The following is a 12,569-nucleotide window of genomic DNA, read 5'->3' as shown; positions in this document are numbered from 1 at the left end:
TCAGGCCTCGTGGAGGCAATGACCAAGACCTTTGGCATTATGTCATGCTTGAGAAGAAGACCCATCAAGCCGATCGCAGTCATGGCAGATACCGGTGTCACACAAATTGGCACCTGTACCAGTGGCACATAAACGCATTCCAGTGTCACACAAATGGCACCCATTACACTATCGGAGTGGTTTGTGTTAGGAAGGGCATCCAGCCATAGAAAACTATGCCAAATCAGACTGGAGTCTGGTGCAGCCTTCCAGCATGCCAGCATGGAAAATGGACATAAAATGATGATGATGATGACATAAACAAAATAGAAAGATAACAGCAATGTTGGGGGGGGGGGGTCTTTAGTTTTTCCAATGGCATGACAATTTCTCTCTAATGCTGATGCCATAAAAAAATTCTTCTGTAAAGTAGTTGGTACAGAGAAACCAAGCCAAAATGAAATATACAAGGGGGATGTGGTCCCCCAATCTATCAAGAAAGGCAGTAGTTCTGAACAAGAATTGATTTAGTCCACGACAATCCATCCAATCCATGCCATTGTATAAAATGGAAGTAAAATTATGATGACATCTGTATGGAACTAAAATAATTCCAATCTCATATACCATTACTATTACACCACACTCCAAGCCTCATATGCAACTCCTCATATGCAACTCCTCAAGGCCCAAATCCTACTCTGATAAGGCCAAACTACAGTAGAAGTCTCATAACATAGGTTGAACAACACACAAACATTAATTTAATATGGCACAACACACTAGAAATGTAAGCACCAAAACAATATGGTTTATCATCATCATCATCATCTTTGGACGATTTGACTGAGGACTGGTGAAACAGGCAACACCAGGCTCCAATCTGATTTGGCAGAGTTTCTACAGCTGAATGCCCTTCCTAACGCCAACCACTCAGAGAGTGTAGTGGGTGTTTTTACGTGTCACCCACACGAAGGCCAGTCAGGCGGTACTGGCAACAGCCATGCTCAAAATGGTGTATTTTATGTGCCACCCACACAAGAGCCAGTCCAGGGGCACTGGCAACGATCTCGCTCGAAAATCCTACGAAGGCCAGTCAGGCGGTACTGGCAACAGCCACGCTCAAAATGGTGTATTTTATGTGCCACCCACACAAGAGCCAGTCCAGGAGCACTGGCAACGATCTCGCTCGAAAATCCTACGAAGGCCAGTCAGGTGGTACTGGCAACGGCCACACTCAAAATGGTGTATTTTATGTGCCACCCACACAAGAGCCAGTCCAGGGGCACTGGCAATGATCTCGCTCGAGAACCTGTTTTTTTTTTTTCTCCTTTAAACCTTTTGCATTTAAAGCAGCCATATCCAGCCTATCATCATTTAACATCTGCTTTCCATGCTGGCATGGGTTAGACGGCTTGTCTGGAACTGGTAAGCTAGAAGGTTCCAGTCTGATTTGGCATGGTTTCTACAGGTGGATGAGCTTTCTAATGTCAACCATTCTGATAGTGTAATGAGTGCTTTTTATGTGCCACTGGCACGAGTGCCATTTACATGCTACCAGCAACAATCATGATTACGATTTCATAGGTGCCATTCACATGACACTGGCAACAGCCAGAACTACAATTTCACTTGGCTTGTCAAGTCTTCTCAAGCACAGCATTTCGCCAAAGGTCTCGCTCACTTGCCATCACCTCTGTTAGGCCCAACATTTGAAGATCATGCTTCACCAATTCATCCTATGTCTTCCTGGGTCTAACTCTTCCACAGGTTCCCTCCACAGTTAGAGATTGGCACTTCTTTACACAGCTGTCCTAATCCCTTTCCATCACATAACCATACCAGCACATTCATCTCTCTTGCACACCACATCTGATACCTCTTATTCCTAACTTTTCTCTCAAGACATTTACACTCTGTCATACAGGCATACTGACATTGCACATCCAGCGAAGCATACTGGCTTCATTTCTTTCAAGCTTTCGCATGTCCTCTGTGGTCACAGCCCACATTTCACTGTTGTTGAGCACAGTTGTTTGCACACATGTATCATACAGTCTGCCTTTTGCTCTGAGGGAGTGGCCCTTTGTTACCAACTGAGGTAGAAGCTCTCTGAACTGTTAACCTTCCTCTGATATTACTGCATCTCTTATGTGTCCATAGCCTGCACTGAGTACATCTTATGAAGTTTCTATCTACACTTTTACAGATTGAGCAGGGTGATCTACCTGAAAGGATTTGTGATTTATTTGCTTTCTTATTTACTAAGACCTTGGTTTTTGCTAGATTAACTCCAAGGCCCTTTGATTCTAGACCTTGCTTCCATACCTGAAATTTCTTTAGTTCTAGAAGTGATTCAGCTATATGAACAAGGTCAGTAGCATAGAGGAGCTTCCAAGGGTAGCCCGTCTTAAATTCCTGTTATTTCCTAGAGGTTTATGATGAACAAGAGGGGGCTAAGGACTGAACCTTGATGAATCCCTACTTCTACCCTGAATTCATCACTAATTGCTAACCCTAGCCTTACTGACAGCATCCCTGTGCATGGCTTGTACAGCTCTCACCAACTACTCCTCTATACCTAGTTTCTGCATTGACCACCAGACAAGGGAGCAGGGACCCTGTCAAAAGCTTTCTCCAAGTCAACAAAAGCCAAGTACAGAGGTTTATTTTTGGCTAGGTACTTCTCTGTATTGCAATTCTGTAACTAGAAATATAGCATCAGTGGTGCTTCTCCCTGGCACAAAACCAAACTGCATCTCATCTAGACTAACTCTCTTACTAATTAGTTGGGCTAAGATCCTCTCTGTAGCTTTCATCACTTGATCCAACAATTTGATGCCTCTGTAATTATTTCTAATGTATCAGCTTTACCTTTGTAGAAGCTGACTATGATGCTGCTACACCAGACATTGGGTATGACTCCCTCATGTACAACCTGGTTAACTGTATGGATGATTAGGCCATAACCCACACCACCTGATATTTTAAGCATCTCAGCAGTAGTTCCTGATGAGCCAGAGGCTTTCCTGGTATTCATATCCTTCATGGCTTTATCTACCACACTATTGTCTATTTGGATTGCTGGCCTCTCTGTTGGATCCACAGTAGGCAAGTTCTCCTCTCACGTGTTCTCTATGTTTAGTAGCCTTTCATAGTGGCACTTCTAAGCTTCTTTCTCTGCAGAGTCTCTAACCTCAAGAGAACCATCATCCATGCAAAAACACTTCTCTCCAACAATATAACAATTTTCCCTAGCACACTGTCTTGCAAGCCAAAATACTTCAAGTCATTGGTCCTCATGCTGCATAACATTGGCAAACTTCTTCCACTCTGCTTCACCCCTGGCTAATTATTACCTGCCTTCTAGCTACCTGATATATCTCCTTGCTACCACCACCCTTCCAGTCATTCCAAATCTGTTTCTTTGCTCTAATGGCCTGGCCCTGTCAACTGCACCATTCCACCACTACGTCACCCTAGGTCTGGTTAGGGCTTTTGCACCAACCTCAAATTTGGTCTGTGGCTCCTAGCAAGTTATCTTGTAGGAACTTCCAGTTATCCTCTGTATTGCAATTCTGTAACTCGTCCTCCTTCTCATCAGTTAGGATGTCTCTAAATCTCTATTTAAAGGATCCTTAAGCTTCCATATCCTTCTTTTCTAAACTGGCTTGCTTCTTGGGTTCCTTTGTGCCAGTAGCTTGAAGTCACTAATGAGTAATCTATGTTGGGTACATTCTTTACCAGGAAAGGACTTTGCATTTAAGAGTAATCATGAATCCCTTTTTCTAGTGAGAAGTAAGATGGAGAGGAGGTTCTGCGAGGTTCCTCACAGGCAAAGAACACAGGTACAAGATTTTCTGGGCAGGGAACACTGACGGGGTCGGGGGCGTAGGAATACTTCTAGCGGAGAAATGGGTGGATAAGGTAATCGAGGTCGTTAGAGTAAGTGACAGAGTACTTAAGATCAGACTAGTGCTTCATCATAGTTTAGCTACTGTCATCTCAGCCTATGCACCTCAACCGGGGCTACCAGATGGTCTGAAAGACCAATTCTATGACACCCTCTTGCAAACTACCTCGTCGACGAGTGACATGGACCTTCTCTTTGTGGCTGGAGACTTCAACGGTCATGTCGGACGTCGTGCTGGAGGCTTCCATGGCATACATGGAGGCTATGGCTTCGGTTCCCGCAACGAGGAGGGAACCAGACTGCTGGAGTTCTGTGATGCAACCGATCTTATGGTCTGCAATACCAACTTCAGGAAACCTGCCAGTCACCTAGTCACCTACCGTTCCGGCAGACACTCTAGCCAAATCGACTACATTCTCGCCAGAAATAGGGAAAGAGGGCGGCTTATAAATGCCAAAACCTACCCTGGCGAAGAATGTACCCCACAACATAGATTAGTAGTTAGCGACTTTGGGATCAAGGCAAAATGGGTGCCCAGAATTAGACAGGCTTGGAGGAGAAGGGTGTGGAAGCTTAAAGACCCTGCAAACGGACAGAGACTTAGAGACAAGTTACTTGAAGCATTTAACGAAATAGAAGGGGATATAGCATCATACAACGTGGAAGACAATTGGAGATTTCTGCGGGACAACCTGTTGAAAGCCACCGACCAGATTTGTGGGTGGTGTAAGGTCACCTCCCGACCCAGAGTAACGTGGTGGTGGAACAAGGAGGTAGACAGGGCTATTAGACAAAAGAAACAGGCTTGGAAGGACTGGAAGAACGGTGGTAGCAGGGAATTGTACCAATGTGCCAGAAGGGAGGCTAGGCGACAGGTTTATTTAGCCAGAGGGGAAGCAGATAAGGAAAGATTTGCCAATGTTCTGCGCCGTGAGGACCAAAGACTCGAGGTATTTTGTGTTGCAAGACAGTGTAGGAGAGAGAATAGTGATGTTGTAGGAGAGAAATGTGTTCGCATGGATGATGGTACGCTTGCACTAAATGAGGATGCAAAGAAAGAGGTCTGGAGATGCCACTACGATAGATTGCTTAATAAAGAGAATGAATGGGAGAAAGAGAGCCTGCCATATGTCGACCCAATAGAGGGACCAGCTATCCGATAGTACCAGTGTAGATAGTACCAGGGTAGATAAAGCAATTAAGAGTATGAAGACCGGGAAAGCCCCCGGCCCATCAGGAATCACTGCAGAGATGCTCAAAATATCTGGCAGTGTTGGCTATAGCCTAGTCACCCATATTACAAACCAGGTGATACACGAAGGAGTCATACCCAATGACTGGTGTAGCAGCATCATAGTCAACTGCTACAAAGGTAAAGGTGACGCTTTAGATACAAATAATTACAGAGGCATCAAGCTGTTAGATCAGGTTATGAAAGTTACAGAGAGGGTCATAGCCCAACTAATTAGGGAGCGAATCAATTTAGATGAGATGCAGTTTGGGTTCGTGCCAGGTAAAAGCACTACTGATGCCTTATTTCTAGTGAGACAGTTGCAGGAGAAATACCTAGCTAAGGATAAACCTCTGTACCTGGCTTTCGTTGACATGGAGAAAGCCTTTGACAGGGTCCCCCGATCCCTTATCTGGTGGTCAATGAGGAAACTTGGGATAGAAGAATGGTTAGTGAGAGCTGTGCGAGCCATGTACAGAGATGCTGCCAGTAAGGTGAGGGTTGGAAATGAGTACAGCAATGAATTCCGGGTAGAGGTAGGGGTCCACCAAGGTTCCGTCCTCAGCCCCCTCTTATTTATCATAGTCCTCCAGGCAATCACAGAGGAGTTCAAGACAGGTTGCCCCTGGGAGTTCCTCTATGCTGATGACCTTGCCCTAATTGCGGAGTCACTATCAGAACTAGAGGAGAAGTTTCAGGTGTGGAAGCAAGGTCCAGAATTGAAGGGCCTTAGAGTCAACCTAGCTAAAACCAAAATCCTAATAAGTAGGAAGGTAGCTAAAACACAAACCCCTTCAGGTAGATGGCCCTGCTCAGTATGTAGAAAAGGAGTAGGTAGTAACTCTATAAGATGTACCCGGTGCAAGCTATGGACACATAAGAGGTGCAGCAACATCAAAGGCAGGTTAACTAGGAAGTTAGTTTTTGTTTGTGGCAGCTGTTCAGGTGCAATAAAGACTGCAAACAAACAGGAAACAACTTCTATCTCATTCCAGGGTGAAAAACTAGAGGTAGTCGATAGCTTCCGCTATCTGGGCGACCAAGTTAGTAGTGGGGGTGGGTGCGCTGAAAGTGTAGCTGCTAGAATAAGAATAGCCTGGGCAAAGTTTAGAGAGCTCTTACCCCTGCTGGCGACAAAGGGACTCTCACTCAGAGTAAAAGGCAGACTGTATGACGCATGCGTATGAACAGCCATGCTACATGGCAGTGAAACATGGGCTGTAACTGCTGAGGACATACGTAAGCTCGCAAGGAATGAAGCCAGTATGCTCCGTTGGATGTGTAATGTCAATGTGAATACCCGTCAGAGTGTAAGTATCTTGAGAGAAAAGCTGAACATTGGAAGCATCAGTTGTGGTGTGCAAGAGAGACGATTGCGCTGGTATGGACATGTGGTGAGAATGGATGAGGATAGCTGCGTGAAAAAGTGCCACACCCTAACAGTTGAGGGAACCCGTGGAAGAGGTAGGCCCAGGAAGACCTGGGCTGAGGTGGTGAGGCAAGACCTTCGTACATTGGGCCTCACCAAGGCGATGACTACTGACCGAGACCTTTGGAAATGTGCTGTGTGTGAGAAGACCCGGCAAGCCAAGTAAGATCGTTGCCAGTGCCCCTGGACTGGTTCTTGTGCGGGTGGCACATGAGATGCACCATTTTGAGTGTGGCCGTTGCCAGTACCACCTGACTGGCTCCCGTAGGATTTTCGAGCGAGATCGTTGCCAGTGCCCCTGGACTGGCTTGTGCGGGTGGCACATAAAAGACACCATTTCGAGCGTGGCCGTTTTCGTGCGGGTGACACGTAAAAGCACCCACTACACTCTCTGAGTGGTTGGTGTTAGGAAGGGCATCCAGCTGTAGAAACTCTGCCAAATTAGACTGGAGCCTGGTGTTGCCATCCGGTTTCACCAGTCCTCAGTCAAATCGTCCAACCCATGCTAGCATGGAAAGCGGACGTTAAACGATGATGATGATGATGATGAATGTAGTCAATCTGGCTCGTGTGGTCACCGAATTTATAGATTACAAGGTGACTGGCTGGCTTTCTGAAGTTGGTGTTGTAGATCATTAGGTCATTTGCATCATAGAACTCCAGCAACCTTGTTCCCTCCTCCTTTCAGGAACCAATTCCATGGCCCCCATGCACCCATGAAAGACACTTGGGTGCTGACCAACATGTTCTTTGAAATCACCAGTCACAAAGATAAAGTCACTATCATTTATCTTCAAAGTGGCCTGCAAAAGTGTGTCATAAAAGCAGTCCTTTTGTTCATTTGGTAGACCCAATTGGGTGGGTATAGGTGGAGATGATTGTTGTTGTGTTATTCTGCAAAACTAGTCTAAGCTTAAGTACCCTATCACGTATTCTGACAACTTCAATCACCTTATTCACCCATTTCTCAGCTAAAAGTATGCCAACACATCCTATCCTGTCCCTGTTTCCCTCTCAGAAGATTTTTTAAAAATTTCCTGTTCTCCCTGTTACAATTGAAGACAGCACAGCCAGGGGACTGTGAAGTCTTGTACAAAGTTGTAAGATGTGGATGAAGAGGTGGAAAACAGGCCTTTTTTTTTTTGGAAAAAAAAGAAAAAGACAGGACTACACACTACAACACATTCACTCACCAATTGCTCCTAAAATTTTCAGAAAATTACTATAAGTTCTTGGGGTTCCACATAGTTAAAACTAGTAATATGATTATGAAGAGGTAAAAAATAGCAACCTGAAAAGGAGTAGTTAACATTTGCAAAATCATGGTAGAGCATCCACTTTTTATAAAATTTATCTTGCTCGCTTTTACTAAAGGATATGTTCTTCTCAATAAGATACCTATCATGTACAAAATGTCTAAAATGTTTAAAGCTAAGAGTAGTTTTTAATACTTTACGTTTATATATAAAAAATTTAGCTAACAATAATAGTAAATCAAAAACACCATCAGTATATATATTCTTTCTCAACCCAAACACAATAAGCTGTAGGACAAAGTTCATGTTGTGAACATGCAAGCATTTTCCATACAGCAGTTTAAGAAAGTGTTGCCAAAAAGCTTGTACATGTTTACAATACCAAAAGAGGTGTGCTATTGTCTCAACTTCACATTGACAAAAAGTGCACAAGTTGCTTTCAGCTAATTTGATCTTAAATAGAAGAAAATTGGTTGTTAAAATACTATGTATAATTCTGAACTGAAACCATTGCAATTTAGATCATCTAATTGTTGAAAAGAAGTAGGTTTGCTTGTCTTTAACCTTGCTTGGTAGCTTTTAATAGTCATGATAAGACCATTATAATGAAGAAAATTGATATCAAGTTCAATAGTACTCTGGAATTCTTCAAGGGATCCATCTACGTTGATGAAATCATGAATCTAACACCTCTCTCAAAGCACGCAGAACAAAAGATTACCTCTTTATCAACTTTTAAGTGCTTATTATAATAGATTGGTTCTGTTATGAATTCATCAAATGAACTAGGCTCTGTCTTATTTGTAAACTTATCAAAAGCAGAAAAACAATCATGCCAAAAATCATACTCTTGGAGAGTTTATTCAGAAAAACATTACCAAATACAGCTAAACTTAGCCATTTTGGGGAGGAGGCATAGCACAAATGTTTCCATTTGGATTCATAATTAGTATCCAATAACTTTCTCATCCAAGATAACTGTAAAGAACTGACATAAGCAGAAGCTTTTACCATACCAAGTCTACCCTCTTTAACAGGCATACAAGCAACAACTCTCTTGATCTTATCAGATTTTCCACTCCAGAGTAATTTAAATACCATTTTGTTTAATTCCGAAGAAATTTGCCATCAACTGTAATTCCTTTAACATCACTGTTCTTTCTTATAAGACCAGCCAGGACCTCGACGCAGAGGATGAAAATATAGGGAGAGAGAGGATCACCCTGTCTACAGCTCTGCTCAACAGGAAACTAAGGAGACAATGTACCATTAATACTCAAACAAGATCTAGCATCTGTAAGTGGTAAAGAATATTGAACCACTTCAGATGTCCTCACCAAAGCCAAAAAATAATAATGCATTGTTTATAAATGACTATGAGGCAAAATCAAATGCCTTCTCAAAATCTATTAAAAACAACATTCTTGGTATATCATTGGATTCTGTGTAATTCATCAAATCATATACTAGTCTTATGTTATCGCCAATGTATCTGTTAGATATGAATCCTGTTTGATCAGTACTAACCAGCTTTGGGAGAATACTTTTGAACCTCTCAGCAATAACAGATGAAAGAAGTTTATAGGTCTCCAGTTCTATAGAAGTTTATAGGTCTCCAGTTGTTTGGGCTTATCTTTTTTTGGAATGCAAATAATGATACCTTGCCTCTGTGTCACTGACAAATAATCATTAGCAAAGGTATAATTGAATGATCTCAACAGGAACGGAGATAAATCTTTCCAAAAGAATTTATAGAACTCATAAGTAAACCCATCTGGACCTGGACTTTTATTGTTCTTTGCCTTTTTCAAACATTTCAAAAGTTCATCATGAGTTACTGGGCCTTCCAATGAATCAGAATCTCCCTTACTAAGCCTATACAAATCCCCTTCAGAAAAAAGTTCATCAAGGTCACAATCTTTCAACACATGCTCCTTGGAAGAATACATTCCTTCATAAAAGGATGTTGCTTCAAGAACAATATCATTTGTACTTTCTACAGTAGACACATCATCTAGCTCTAATTGGGACATGCCTTTACTCACAAAATTCATATTTTCTAGATTGCAAAAGCAACGGCTAACTTTCTCTCCTTCATCTATCCACATGGCCCTTGAGCAAATAATAATACCCTCCATTTTTACTTTACGAATCTCCTCTAATTCTTTTTCCCTCCAATTTCTTGATTACAAAAAAAAATTGGTTTCCAATTGCTTAATATCATCCAATAGATCCTGTTCATTTTTTAATCTAGATTTTTTTTTTTAAATGAAGAATATGAAATAGATTTTCCTCTAATTTCCATTAGAAGAGTTTCCAAAAATAATTAATCATTTACAACAAATTCAATCTCAGACAAATTAACTGTGCTAATATCTCTATCATGTTCCAAAGAGGGGGCATATTGCTTGACAACACTGCTAATGGTTTTCCTAACAGGAAACATATTTTGGATTTCTTAAAAGGGAGTTATTAAATTTCCAATATGTACTTTTATGGTCATCTTTCTTAGGAAGTTTTATTTTGATGTCAACAAGAGAATAGTCTGATCTGTACCCAAGATTTATAGATGACTGGCAAATAAATGAATATAAATTCTGTGACACCAGAAAGAAATCTAGCTTTGCTTGTCTAATAGGATTTGGACATCTCCATGTATATCCCTGTACTTCTGGGTTATGATCTCTCCAAACATCTACAAGGTCGAGGTCCCCTATCATATCAATCACTTGCTTTCTAGCATTAGGGTTGCTTATATGTTGATAAATGAAAGTATCCAAAGACTGCTGTAGACAAAGGTTAAAATCCCCAGCTATAATACAAAGCAAGTTTCCAAAGGCTTTGGTTTTATCCATCACCACAGCATAAAACTCCAGTTCATCTGCATTTGAGCCACATAAGTTGACCAAAGATATTTTTTTTCTCACAAATAGTGATATTCAACATCAGAAGATTGCCCTTGCCATCCCTGAAACTGTCAGGTACCTTATAATCAATATTATTAGAAAACAGAATGGCAACTCCTCTTGACTGTCCATTATTACTATTAAATAGTACCTCAGAGCCCCATTCACTTCTAATAAAAGGTTCTTTTTCTTTCAAAAAGAGGTTATCTTGGAATAAATAGATTTTATATTTTTTGGCCCTCAAAAAATTCAAAACATCCTTTCTTCATTAAGGTCCCTACAGTTGACTGAACATTTAGGTATATTTTAGCTCATCCGTTTAGAATATACATAACAGATTTGTAATAAGAAACATAATGAATGGTGAAAAAAGTATTGGAATGAATCCTCAAGCCTTCCAGTAAAAGATATATATTCAAACACACACAGGAACTGACATTCGTACCTTCCATTCATACACCCACTCTTAGCAAACATTTTACCCAACCCCTTCATGAAACATAGCAACTGAGTTTAGTTATACAATTATTACAGAATACTAATAAAATCATATCAGTCATAATCAACAAATTAAAATGAAAGTCTGACCTTATTCAAAAGAGCAACAAAATATAAGAAAAGTCAACTTATGAGCTCAAAGCTTAGTTTTGTATCAAGTGTTGTTAGTCATTCTTTCCAACGAAAGGTGTGTATCAATATTCACAGATTTGCTGAATTTTCCCTGTAAGTTGCTGGTATTTCTGAGGTATCAGCCTTGATGTACCAGTTTGGCTCTAAACTGTTTCAGAACTTGTGGGAGGTCACTGTGAATTCTAATTTTCCTCTCTGATGGAACTTTGAAGGATTTATGAGCAGTAAAAAAGACTAAATTTTGATCAGTTACACTGACAAACTTGACTATGGCTTACCCAGCTCTGTTTTTCTTTGAGGAAGATGATGCACATTTGCAAGCAATATCGCTTTCACTTTGTTCTCCTCAATTGTAAGAACAGAAATAAACAGTTCCTTGGCAAAATGTTCGAGTTGGCTCAAAGATGCATTATTGTCGATATGTTTCATTCCATCGAAGAGGATGTTTGATCTGCAAGAGTAAAGTTCAAACTCTATGAATTTATCATCAAACTTACTTTGTGTTTCCGCCATGTTGTTGATTTCCCATCTCATTTCCGCAATTTTTCCAGAATTAAAATCAATGGTTCGTTCCATTTTGGTTGAATGTTCGTTCAGTTGTTCCAACTCGGCTTTTACAGAGGCAAATGAGTTGAGAATTTCCACCGTTTGTGATTTAATGAATTCTTTGATATCATTTGAGATCAACATGGCATCTGCTGACTTCAAATCACTCATTGTGCCTTTCGACGAATCTGTGCCCATTACGCTATTAGGTCCATTTAGGTAGGATTTTACACTGGGTACCACTGGTTTGGATCGGAATTTTGGCAGCGGTAAAGGATACACACACCATCCATTTTCAGCGTAACCCTAACCCTAAACACCTGATGTGTATATTCTTTACCTTTGCTGGAATTTTTGTCCCCTTGAGCTTGTTTTTTTGTCAGAAGTAGATTATTTAATTCAGTACCCAGAGCTGTACGTTTAATGGCTCATCACCGAGACGCCGTAACCAGAAGTTTCCAGAATTTATACCTATGCCTTTTGCCATTGATGAACCTGGCTGAAACTCCCTTCCACCAAACTTCTTGGATGCTGCACACATCAACATGTCTCCTTTCAAGCATCTCAACAATCTCACAAGATCTACCTTTCAATGTGCCTACACACACTGGTTCACCATTTCACCAATTAACTATTTGATTGTTTCATTAAGTGTTCAGTCAGTCAATCAATCAATCAG

Source organism: Octopus bimaculoides, chromosome 19, assembly GCF_046866305.1.
Source record: "Octopus bimaculoides isolate indiv1 chromosome 19, ASM4686630v1, whole genome shotgun sequence".
NCBI lineage: Eukaryota > Metazoa > Mollusca > Cephalopoda > Octopoda > Octopodidae > Octopus > Octopus bimaculoides.
Note: the sequence above shows the minus strand (reverse complement) of the source record.